The 13,042-nt window shown below is 37.3% G+C and overlaps 1 protein-coding gene and 1 pseudogene across 3 annotated transcripts in view; one reads left to right on the top strand and one right to left on the bottom strand.

Annotated features, from left to right (window-relative positions):
• EMCN (endomucin) overlaps positions 1 to 5,173 on the top strand; it is a 102,663-nt gene extending 97,490 nt beyond the window's left edge. For both annotated transcript variants that reach the window (XM_080797284.1, XM_080797285.1), the window contains one exon: positions 4,207 to 5,173. The gene's annotated coding sequence lies outside the window, so the exon portion shown is untranslated. The remainder of the gene's footprint in view (positions 1 to 4,206) is intronic.
• Positions 5,174 to 10,947: 5,774 nt separating this feature from the next.
• LOC308338312 (tubulin alpha-1B chain-like) lies at positions 10,948 to 12,443 on the bottom strand (annotated as a pseudogene). The gene is made up of 2 exons: positions 11,177 to 12,443; positions 10,948 to 11,069 (listed from the first exon to the last, which is right to left on the bottom strand). The product of its transcript is annotated as a tubulin alpha-1B chain-like (transcript).
• Positions 12,444 to 13,042: the final 599 nt, after the last annotated feature.

Genomic DNA, 13,042 nt, shown 5'->3' with positions numbered 1-13,042 from the left:
GATCAGGCTGGAGCTATATTTAAGGTATATTTTGATCTATTAAAAGAAATTATATCCCAAAATTTTAAAGGAAAAAACCCTAATGTATACAAAAAATAAGGTTAAATACAATGAAGGGGTAAAACATGACTATAACAATGAATATTTAAAAGGTATTGATAAGATAAAATAGTTTTAAAATGTTAAAAGAGGAAAGAGGAAAAGTTAAAAAAATAGAATAAGAAAAAAAATAAAATTAAAAAAAATTGTCTTTGCAAGACTAAAGGATCACGGGGATAAAGACATGAATTCTATGTCTTGCCTTCCCCTAGCTCTGGAGTTCCACAGTTTCTATTGCTTGGTGAACTTGGTCTTAGCTGGATGTTCTTCCTGATCTTCTGGGGGAGGGGACTATTGAGATGATTCTTAAATGTGTTTGCCTGAGGTGGAATTGCACTGTCCTTGCCAGGGGCCAGGCTTAGTAATCTGCTCAGGTTCGCCCTTGGGAGCTTTTGTTCCCTGAATGCTTTCCATAGAGCTTTGGAGGACAGGAATGAAAATGGCAGCCTCCCAGTCTCTGGCCCCAGAGGAGCAGAGAGCTGGAGGCCCCACTCCTCAGTGCACCCTCAGAGAAAACCAGTCAATCCCTCCCTTCTCCCTGGTTTCCAGCTGCACTCTGTGCTCACCCAGCCTGTGACTGAGCATTTCTACCTCTGGTGTGCAGCCCTGTTTGGAGTCTCCAAACCCAACAGATTCCTGCCATGCACTTCTGTGCCACTCCTCCCAGAGGAGGAAGGAGGGGGTCTCTCCAGATCTGCCACTTGTGGGGTCCCTGCTCAAGACTGTGCCTTGGATCACAGTTTAAGGTAACTCTGAGCTGAGAGCCCCCTACCACAGCTCTGTCTCTGTAGCTGGCTTCCCTGCTCTGATACCTGGTAGTTCTGTTACAGTCAGACACCCCCAATTTTTCTGTGTCCCCATGGGTCCTGAGACCACTCTGTCCCCACGATGGCTCCACACTTGCTTAGCTTCTGGAGCAATGTCCCTCAGTGAAGCAGACTTCTAAAAGTTCTGATTTTGTGCTTTGCTGATCCACCACTTGCTGGGAGCTGACCCCTCCCCACCACGGTCTATCTTCTTCCAGTCTCTTTGGATTCACTTCTCCACATGTCCTACCTTCCTGAAACTGGTTGATTTTCTGTTCCTAGAATTGCTGCTCTTCTTGTCTTCTATCTCCTGTTGAGTTTGTAGGTGTTCATAATGGTTAGATAACTATCTAGCTGAACTCCTGGGACCCAATGCTATTTCAGTTTCCTACTCCTCCACCATCTTGCTTCCTCCCAAGTGTGATCATTTTTTTCTTTATAACATCATAAATTTATAAGATTTTAGGGTTGTGAGACATTTAGTGACCATAAAGTCATGCATTATTATTACTGAAGACAACACACTAAATTTAGAGAGATTATAACATTGGAATAGAAGCAAATACTGATTACTGGTACATTCAAATTGAAACTTCCAACTGAAGAAAAAAATTCATTAATGTAGCAAAATCCATGTCTTGAAAAAAGATTATCAATGTGAAGAGTACTCTAATGGAAATATCAGTTTGTTCCCATATTACTTGCTGATCCTTGAAAAATATAATCAATACAGTATTAATCAAGAGCATTATCCTATTCACATAAATCCCAGTGTTTACCTAGTTGGTCTGTGCTGCCAACTCTTGACTGCACCTGAAAACTCACCTACAGAAGAGTCTTGGTCAGTTGAACAAAAAGTGACAGAGATCCTGCTCTTTGCCAAGAATGAGACCAGGTGTAAACAGGGACATGGCATGTTGCCATGAAGAGAAGAGAAATACACATAAGGAAGATAATTTTACTTTAATATGGTAAATAATAAGATAGTGGTATGTAAAGTTAGACATGGTACCTTGAACTTAATGGCTAATTGCTTAGAAAGATGGCTTTTGAGCTGAGACTTTTAGGATAAGCAACTATAGGTATATGAAAGAAATTAAAAATAACTGGTTGTCCTAGGGCTATGCAATGCACATCTGCTGCTAGGTTAATGAGCTGTTGATGCTGTTCTATGGCGAGATTAATTATAGAAACTGAGTATGAGTCTTTAAAAATTATTATAGCAATCTGATATCACTGCAACATTCTATTCATGTTATTATATTTTTTAGTACCGTTTTGCTGCTGATTAGAAATTGAAAAAAGTATATCCAGTCCTCACCATTCATAGTTTGAGATGCACTGGCCTAGAGGATATAGTTCAATATCAGAAATGGAAAATGGGGCTGAAGCAGTAGAGGACACCAGATAATGGGAGGTCTTGTTTTCCACAGTAAATGGGCAAGGACTGCAGAAAGCAAGAATAAAATATGTTTTCTACACAGAATAAAATGAGGTTCTTTCCTTTTTCATTAACACCATTTAGATATTTACTCATTTTGGTAAACTTGCAAACTTGGATGTAAAATATCCAGGAAATCAGTTCCAAATTTTAGAGGGGGGTTCTGTTCTGCAGTCATGCCTATGATCACTATGCTTCTTCTAGAGTTATGCCATGCTCTAGCATAAACTGGACCATCTGTCTACCGCAGATACTCTGGGAGGACATTAGAAATACTCTGTTCTATGATCTTTTCCATAGACTAAAACTTGACATGGATCCTGTGGCCACTCATTGCTCTCCAAACCACTCCCCACCATGGCAGCCAGGGTTCAGTTTTCCTCCACGTGAGGCAGAAGTATGACTAACCATCCCTACCAAAGTCCCTGCAGTAACCAACCATGCTATGAAGGAGCAGAGTGCAGTTTTTTTTACCCCTGGTACCAGGGCCCACCCCATCCAGATGCTTGGGAACGGCCAGTCCTGCCATCAACAACACGACAACATCTAACATTTGCCAGGTCAGACCACTTACCCTTGTCCACTTAGGCACAGAAGTCTCCATCTCCTGCTCCTTGTGGGACCAACAGAGAAAGTTATTTCTGCACTGCAAAGGAGAAAACCCCAAAGTCATAAAGAAAGCTCTGGTTCTCCTTCTCTCCTTGTGAAGAAGAAGTAGAGAGTTGTCTGTTCATGCTTCCTTTAAGCAAAGCTTAAAAGTTGCTAATAAATGTCTCCATTTTTCTCACTGTTACCCCAAGGAACAAACCTTGAACTGTGTCCCATTAATGATAGGGTAGAGTCAAGGACTTTAATCAGAAGAGGAATATGATGAGATTTGTGATGAAGGCACATCACCAAGTGTTTAATAAAGATTAATTCAAGAGGAATAAGACTGGAAGCAGAGAAATTAAAAAAAAAAAAACTGTTGCAATATTGATTGCCTAAGTAAAGCTCAAGGGTTTCATCAGTTCTTCAGGTATAGTAGGGATGGAGATGAAGAGGCAGAATGGAATAGAGAAATGTCTGGAAGGTAAACGTCTCCAGAGGTCATGATTGATTGAATGTGGGCACTGGGGAATGAATAAGATTGGGAATATAAATATGTCTACATTTCCAACATGAGTGCCTGGGTGGACCATGGAGGTTACAGCAAAGATTAGAATTGTATGGTAAGATGGAACAGGTTTGGCAGACAGTACACATGTTCCAAGACCCCCAATGGATGCCTGAAACCATGGATAATACTAAACCTTGTACATACTATATTTTTTCCTGTACATACATACCTACAATAGGGTTTAATTTACAAATAAGGCACAGGAAGACATTAACAACAATAACTGATACCAAAATACGAGTTTTAAAAATAAACTGTAATAAAAGTTATGTGAATGCAGTTTTTCTCTCTCTCCAAATATCTTATTATACTGTACTCACCCTTCTTATGATGATGTGAGATGACAAAATGTCTGCTTGATGAGATGAAGGTGACTGACATAGGTGTTGTGACGTAGCCTTGAGCTACTACTGACCTTCTGAACAATAGATCAGAAGGAGGTTTAGCTGCTTCCAGACTGAGTTTGACTGCAAGTAGCTGAAATCATGAGAAACAAAGCCATGGATTGGGATGAGGGTGAGGTTACTGTAGTGTGTTTTGTTGACATGTTGAGTTTGGAAGTGCTTGTGAGATAGTCAAGTGATTCCACTGGGTGGAAAAAATTCAGCAAGTTATTAACATTTCTTAACAAGAGATGGCCCTCCAGGATCTCTACTTCCTCCCTTTCTTGGAATCTGAACTTTCTTTTTCCACCCCCACAGGCTTAATCTTCAGCTTCTGTGCTCCAGGGATAAGAAGGGATATTCAATTTGTGGACTCAGTCCTGACTTCCATTCCTGCTCTCCAGTCTGTGCTGGTCACCTGTCCCAATAAAGTGATGTCCAGATGACATGCAATAATTTTAGAGAATCACAAAGAAGCCTGGGCCTCTCCCGTCATTTGAGAAGTGAAAAAGCACATTCTTACATTTTACAGGAATATTCTTAGGAGATTAAGTTTTACGAAGGACATTTGTGAGCAGTTATCCTGACAGCCTAGGCAGGTGGGTTCATGATGACATGACCTTCAAGTTTAAAGTTTCCAGAGCCAACAGTTCTTATCCATGGAGACTTTCCTATTTTCTTGGTGTTCTTATATTACCTGACATTTGTATTTATTGTTTTGTACTATGTTGATGCAGGGACAATTTGCAAGTGTATTATTAAATATTAGGTAGAAATCATGCCATGCCATTTGTACATAAAGATACTTTATTTGTATTTTCATGTGTTACTTTTAATAAATAATTACTATATTCAACTCACTAAAAATAACATACTGTGACTGTGAAAATGGCAATGGTATTGTCTTCCCATAATTATGAATATTTGGGGGCTGATTATTTGAATATGAGAACTCACTAATGAAAGGCATCTGTAATAAGTGAGAAAGGAGCAAAGGATTCACAAATCAGACTCCATGAAAGGGAAGTCAGTTTACCATTTATTTGGTTTTTCTATTTGTAATTCACACTGTGACAAGGATGTAAGGGCATTTATGACACTCTGTACTGCATTCATTAAGATGATAACAGGATTGAGATTTTTCATAATCAATTTGGTTGACAGTATGTGCATTTTTATTTTTTTTCTTTAATTTTTTTAGGAATGTAATGATTTGTTCTAGCAGTCATCATCAAATCCCCAGTTTGTAGAAGCCAACACTTCATAAATATATAATTATGATATTATTTTTCAGTGTATCACTTTCCTAAAAATACCGTACAATTATAGCTGTCCCTCCATCAAGAACAAATTCTTCTGCTGAAAGCTGACTTATCAACCTTGACCACTTCTTGGACACAAGGGATCAAAATGTCATGTTGGCTGAAGTTCTGTGGAAAGCCTTGGAACTAATAAGCTGCCAGTGGCAGACAGCTCTTTAAGTTAATGATTACCTAAACTGCTTTCACTGCTAAATTATCTTAGTGATGTGATAGCAGTGTAGTGGAGACAGAATGGTAGATTCAAAACTGCTTTTTAAAATTTCTTTTTTTGCACAGTATTTCAAAACTTCCAGCTTAAAGAAATGTATAATCATCTTGGTTTTAGCTTCCTGATGTCTGGACTATTTCTAATTAAGGACACACCAAGCAAGCATGTCTGTATTACTGAATGGTGTTCCTTTGTGTTTCTTTGAGAAGAGAGAAGGGGGATATGGGCGTGGGGAAAAAAGCAAGCAAGAAGGTAGAGAAAAAAGCAAGACTATCCAATACATACACTTCCCTTGAGGGATGCTTTACCTATGATCAACTCCAACCTAGAAGCCTCTAAATGGGAAGAACAAAGGCTGGAGCAGGCCAACCACAGAACATTTGTCTCCAGAAGGAAAATACTCCTTCTGGAAAATGAAAACACGCCTAGAATGCTGTACTGAGCTGAGCTGCTCAATGGAAGTCTTGTTACACAGAACGTACTGCAAAGAAGCAAACTTTCCTGCGGTTTAAATTACTACAAGTGATACGTTATTCTGGCTTCTAGAAAAACCATTTACTTGACTTTTCACGAGTATTATTGGAAGAGAGTTTACAAGGATCAGAAGAGGGAAAGCTTTTTGATGGTCATAAAAGAAAGCAACTCGTTCTAGTTCAAGATTTTTCCATAAAGATATGCTTTATACTAATAAATATAGCATTAAATCTTTAAAACAGTCCAAGTGAAAAGAGGATTGAGGACTTGGCAGAGATATTAGTAGCATTTTGTAGGGCTAATGTCTACATTTTTATAAATCAACTTTAAACTTCTGTTGAAGTAGCATATTTTGTTTTCAACCAGAATTATTATTAATCAGATGGTTTTTTAAATTATCTGATTTAGATGATCTACTTTTTATGCCTGACTTATAATAATCTTTTTATTCTGATATACAGTTCAAATGTCACTGCAGCAATAGAAAGGCTATAATTAGATCAAAGCTAAACCTTTTTATGTATTTATTCTGCATGACAATATGAATATAATTTGTCTATCAATAGGCAAAACATAAACAAGAGCTAATTAACTGGCACTGTTGTCATCTGAGAATAAGCAGATGTTGTTGGCCAGAACAGTGGCTGTGATCAGCTAGCAGAGAAAGACTTCTAAATTCCCCTTGCTGAGCTGAAATATTCCATTACACATCTGACAAATCTATGTCTTATTTCTTGTCTACCTGCCATCATGAGGATCAACTTGGGACATCAACAAACCTTCATCAATGAACATGCTAGCCTCTCTTGATTTTCCTCAGTTGAGCCCTACTTGTGATTATTCAGGATTTTGTGGGGTTCCAAAAAGAAAACTGGATACGTCCTTTAAAACTTATGCTTTGGATGACACTAGTATCAAAAATATGAAACTGTTTATTATGACCCATATTCAAGATATCCATCATTGTGGTTAATTAAATAATAGTTATTCTGAGCTAAGAATTAATGGTGAATTATGCACAGATCTTCCCTTAAAAATTTCCCCACCAACACAGACTAGATTTCTCATGTTTTATTAAATGAGTATACTTTGTCATTGCTTCAGGAGGATTTGTCCTGCGGGTGGACCTGAATATATTTTCCTATTCTGGATACTTTAAAAAAAAATGTTTTGATAAATAATGGAAAAACATCTATCATGTCCATCAATGTCACATTCCTGAACTTGAAGTCAGAATTCTACTGAAGTGATCATGGACAATATCATTAGTTTCCTAACACCATATCCAAGATTCACTACATGCCAGGCATTATGTTAAACACTTCACATTCATCATCTCAGTTAATCATCACAATAATGGTAAAAAATAATTTCTAATATTATATTATTTTTTATTGTTGTTTTCATCATAAACATAAACATAAGCATATCCATTTTAAAGATATGGAAGCCAAGACAGAAAGTTATATAACTTACCCAGGTTGTACAACTAGTAAACAGCAAAAATTTGGATTCTAACCTAAATCCCAAATCTCTGTTCCTCATCATTGTACTACTTAGTCTTTTTAATCTAAGTTAATTTATCTCAAAAAAATGGGTGAAAGCATTATACTCCTGGCCATAGTTAAAAACAGGGACTGTATTTATCATACCCCTATAAACAATTAAAAAACTAAACCACTGTTTCAGACGATGAACAAAAGACAGAACAAGACCATGATCCATGAAAAGAGAGAAACAAAATTGTTAGCCCTATGAGGGCCTGACTTTGACACATTTCAGACCAGCTGCATAGAAGAGGATCCCTAAGGAGAACATGAAAGTCACACTGGGTTGAGGAGACATAGATTGGAGCAAGGGGCCTACAGTAGCTGGAATTCGTGGAGCAGAGTACCAGACAGGAAGGAGCTACACAACGACCTTCAAAAAATCTGCATATAGGTGACTTTCTATCTGTTGATAATGGGATATTAAACTGTGCAAACACTTAGGGTAAATCTTCATGAAACCAGGCAAAAAAGAGCTTATGCTGAAAATTCCTAGACATCATCCAGGGCAGAAAGACATTCAGGGTCTGACAAGCTATATTGGAAAATCCTCATTGATCACCTCAATTGATGATATCACAAGAGTCACACTTTAGTAGTTATGCTAACATACCCCTAGAGTGAAGGTGACTCTAGATAAACCCTAGCACAGGGTTTAAAAATATCAGGGCTTAAAAATAAGCCCTGAAAAAAATGAAAAAAAAAAACTAACATATTTAAAGGCTTCCCAGGACAAGGTCTGATAATCTTTGATAAAGACAACAAAATATAACAAAGCAACACATCAACAATGTAAAGTACCAAATAGTCATCATCCAATCTAAAATGATATAGATGTCCCCAAAGAAGTAAGTTGTGGACTATAATCATGAGGAAAAATTGGTTAATAAAGAGGGACTCATAAATGATAAAAACGGATTGGTATTCACAACTAGTTCCAACAGGATAGTATTATCCTGATAACAAAACCAGCCAAAGATATTACAATAAAGAAAAAAAAATGGATCAATAGCCCTCATGAACATAAATACCAAAAAAAAAAACTATTAACTAAATATTAGCAACTAAAATTCAGCAACATAAAAAATATTAGGTGAAATTTATCCTGGGAATCCAAGGTTTTCTGACATTTGGAAATCAGTTATTGTAATGCAACATATTATCAGAATAAAGGAAAAAAACTCATATGCTTACCTCAATAGATACAGAAAAAGCATTTGATAAAATTCAATATTCATTGATGATAAAATATCTCATGAAATTAGGATTAAAAGAGAATTTCCTCAGTCTGATAAAGTGTATTTATGAAAAGCTAACTCATATAAATGGTGAAAATAAATATTTTTCTCTAAAATTCAAAACAAAGTAAACTTTCTCTCATCACTTTTATTCAACATTGTTCCAGGCTGGAGTAAGGGAGGGGGTTAAGTCCTAGCCAATGCAATAATGCAAGAGATAAAAACATACACGGACTGGAAAGAAAGATGACAGAACCTACCTAAATCCTATGAAACACTCAAAAAAGCTCCTAGAATTAATAATCAGACTTGTTTTGATTATAGAATGTAAGGTCAATAGACAGAATCAACTGATTTCTCTAGTAACAAAAAAAAATTTGAAAAGATATACCATTTACAAAAAAATAAAGTTCTTAGGGATAAATTTTACAAAATATGTACACTCCTTATACATTAGAAACTGTTAAACTTCTGTGTGAAATTAAAGAACATCAGATCATAGTTTAAACTACTCAATATTAAGATGTAATTCTACTTAAATTGACAGATTTATCAAAATTCCATTCTAAATCAAGTTTTCATTTTTTATAGAAATTGATAATTCAAAAGTTTATATGAAAATAAACTTAGAATTGCTAAAAAAATTTTTTAAGGATAAACTTGGACTACTCACACTCCTGGATTGGAAGACTTACTATAAAGCTTCAGTAATCAAAATGGTGTAGTACTAACCTAAGAATAGAATTTAATCAATGAAACAAAATAGATACCCCATAAATAAATAAATATATGATGTTGCCTTATACACACATGTATATATACTTAAATGACTTTTGATGAGGGTGCCATATTAACTCAACAGAGAAAGGAATGGCTCTGGAACAATAGTTTACTCATGTGCATTAAAAAACTAAGGTCAACACTCACCTCATATTATACACAAACCAACTTGAAATGTGTCATAAACTTAAACATTAAATCCAGATCTATAACATTTGCTTTCTATAGATTCAGTGAAGATTCCCTAAATAGGAGATCAAAGGGTAAAACTAAAAGCAAAATGATAAGTTGAACTTAATCAAAACTAAAAATTCTGCTCTTAAAATGAGCATTAATAAACCCAGAATTTGAGCTAAAGAATAGAAGAAAATATTGGAATTACACATGTCTGACAAATGGCTTTTATCTAGAATTCATGAGGAGCTCAAAAAACTTAAAAATAAGTCAACCCACTAAAAACTGGAAAAATATTTTAAAAGACGATTCACAAAAGATGTATGATTTTTCCATAAGCACATGGGAAGATACTTAATATCATTTAGTCATCATGAAAATGCATATTTAAAACTACAATGACATACCACTTCATATCCATAGAAAAGGCTAAAATTATAACGAACAATAATTCCAAGTGTTGGAGGGGATATAGAAGACCTAGAACTCTTGTATACTGCTAGTGTGAGTGCAAAATAATACAATCATTTGGAAAACAATGTAGCAGAGTCTTCTTGGAAAAAAATTTTTTTTCAAAGTTAAATGCATACTTCTCATATGACACACTATTCCACTTTTATATATTTACCCAAGAGAAATGAAAACACATGTCCTGGCTATACAAAGACGGATAACCAAAGGCTCATTTTAGCTCTTTTCATAATAGCCCGAAACTATAAACAATAAACAAATGGTGGTAGAGTCATACAATGGATTACCACGCAGTAATCAAATGGAACAGACTGCTGATACACCCAAAAAAATGGATGAATCTCAAAACATTATGCATCATGTGGTAAAAAAGAAGGAAGGGATAGTGGTGTGCATACTTTACGACTCCATTTTTATGAAACACTAGAAAAGAAATCAGACCAGTAGCTTTCTTGAGCCAGGGATGAAGGGGAGTGCCAAGAAATAAGCACAAGGCAATTTTTTTGAGATGATAGAAATTTCTACAGTTTGATTGTGGCATCGGTTAGATGGTGTACATATATGCCAAACTCAAGCTGTACACTTAAAATGGGTATCATTTTAAGTATAAAATAGGCTTTAATAAAATTGACTTTTAAAAAGATTTTATGAACTTTTTAATTTTTTTTCTTTCTCAAACTTTACTTTAAGACATTATGGAAAAATTCTACAAGTACACATGGAAAAATAAGACATGTCACACTTAAAAGTGAAGACAATTTAACCAGAAAGCTTTAATGCCTTTCAGCTACTGTTGAAGCTAAAGTTGTGAGTCTAACATGCTCTAGTGCCGAAAGGAATGGTAATTAGTGTTCCTCTCTTTCTTCCTCATGCTCTTCTTCAACAGAATCCATACCAACCTCTTCATAACCCTTTTGCAAGGCAGCTATGTTCTCAAAAGCCTCAGAACACTCTCCTTTCAGGGCACCTGGATGGCTCAGTCAGTTCAACATCCAACTCTTGATTTCAGTTCAGGTCATGATCTCAAGGTTATGAGCTTAGGGTCATGAGACCGAACCCCACATTGGGTTCTACACTCAGTGGGGAGTCCAATTAAGTTTCTATCTCTCCTTCTCCCTCTGAGAGAAAACTCTCCTTCCTCCATGCTCTCCCCCATGGGCCAGTGAAGGCACGCTTGGCACACATACATGAGGTCAAATTTGTGGTCCAGGTGAGCCCAGGACTTAGCAATGGCTGTGGTACTACTCAGCATGCACACAGCTCATTGTAGTTTGGTCAGGTCTCCACCAGGTGCCTCAGGGGGAGGCTGGTAATTAATACCAACTTTGAAGTCAGTGGAGTACCAGTCCACAAATGGGATGCTTGGTCTTAATGGTGACAGCATTAACATTAACATTTTCCGGAACGATGTCTCCATGGTACGAGAGGCAGCAAACCATGTATTTACCTTGGCCGTATTTTACTATCTGGTTGTCTGGGTCAAAGCACAAGCTGATGATCTCTGCTGCAGAGTACTGTTGATGGTAGGATTTCTCGGCAGAGATGACAGGGGCATATGCGGCCAGAGGGAAATGAATGTGGGGATAGGATACCAGGCGGGTCTGGAATTCTGTCAGATCAAATTCAGGGCTCCAGGAAAAAAGGGATGGAAGACATAATCTGGCTAATGAAGCAGATTAGTGTATTTTGGGCATTCAAGATCAAGGTTTCTACAATAGATGGCCTCTTGTCTACCATGTAGGCACAATCAGAGTGTTCCAGTGTGGTGTGGCTGGTGAGGAGTTACAGGGATCAGCTACAGCTGTAGAAAACTGAAGTGGGGTGGGGGGGTGTTTGGTAAATGAAAAACAACAGTTTGGTTTTCTTGCCATAATCAATAGAGTTCCATCAGCGGGGAAGAGAACCCAGAAACAGTTCACCCTCCAAAGCTGTGGAAAACCAAGACATCCTGAACACCTGTAAACGGGTGGGCCAGTTTCTGAATTTAGTACAAGATATGGTCAATCTTGTCAGTGGTAGAGTGCCCTTGGACATAATTGTTGTCAGCATTTTCCTTGCCTCTGATGAGGTTCTCAAAGTGGAATAGCTGGAAGTAGGTACCAGTGTAAACTTCATGCATGACCATGGATTCCAGGTCTACAAACACTGCCCTGGGCACGTGCTTGCCAGGAGCCATCTCACTGAAGTAGGTGTTGAAGGGGTCATCTCCTCCCCCAATGGTCTTTTGCCTTGGCATGTGGCTATTGGGCTGGATGCCATGTTCCAGGCAATGGAACTCCCAGCAGGCATTATTGATATGAACAGCAGTCTGGCCAACATAGATAGAGAAGCACTTGTGCATAATAGCTACAGGTTAGCAGGTACAGATGACAGGAGCAGAGAGCAGGTCCCAGTTACCATCCCAGACAAGCTGAGTTGAGGTAAGTAATGCACTGACTGTATAATTTTTTTTTAAAGGAGGGGTTATATTACTAAATTTCTGTTATGGGCTGAATTGTGCTCCCCAAAGTTTATATGTTGAAGTCCTTGGGGATAGGGTAATTAAAGTGATAAAGTGATGATGTTATTAAGATGGACCCTAGTCCAAAAGACTGGTGTCCTCAAGAAGAGGAAATTAGGAGACAACACACATACAGGGAAAATCATGTGAAAACACAATTTATAAGACAAGGAAAGAAGTCTCAGAATGAAATCAGCCCTGTTGACAACTCAATTTTGGATTTCTTCCCTCCAGAATGGTGGGGAAATAAATTTCTCTCATTGAAGCCACTCAATCTGTGGTGCTTTATTATGGTAGCCCTAGTAAGCTAATACAGTCCGACAGAGCTACTGAGATAATGAAATGAGATTATGATGCACGGGGACACAAGATATAATAACCTTTCCCCTCCTTGATTTTTTTAGTGACAGCCAGGGTTATAACTACTCAAATTTGTATTC

This window comes from Martes martes (assembly GCF_963455335.1).
Source record: "Martes martes genome assembly, chromosome: 2".
NCBI lineage: Eukaryota > Metazoa > Chordata > Mammalia > Carnivora > Mustelidae > Martes > Martes martes.
Note: the sequence above shows the minus strand (reverse complement) of the source record. Positions and strands in the feature narration are given on the sequence as shown.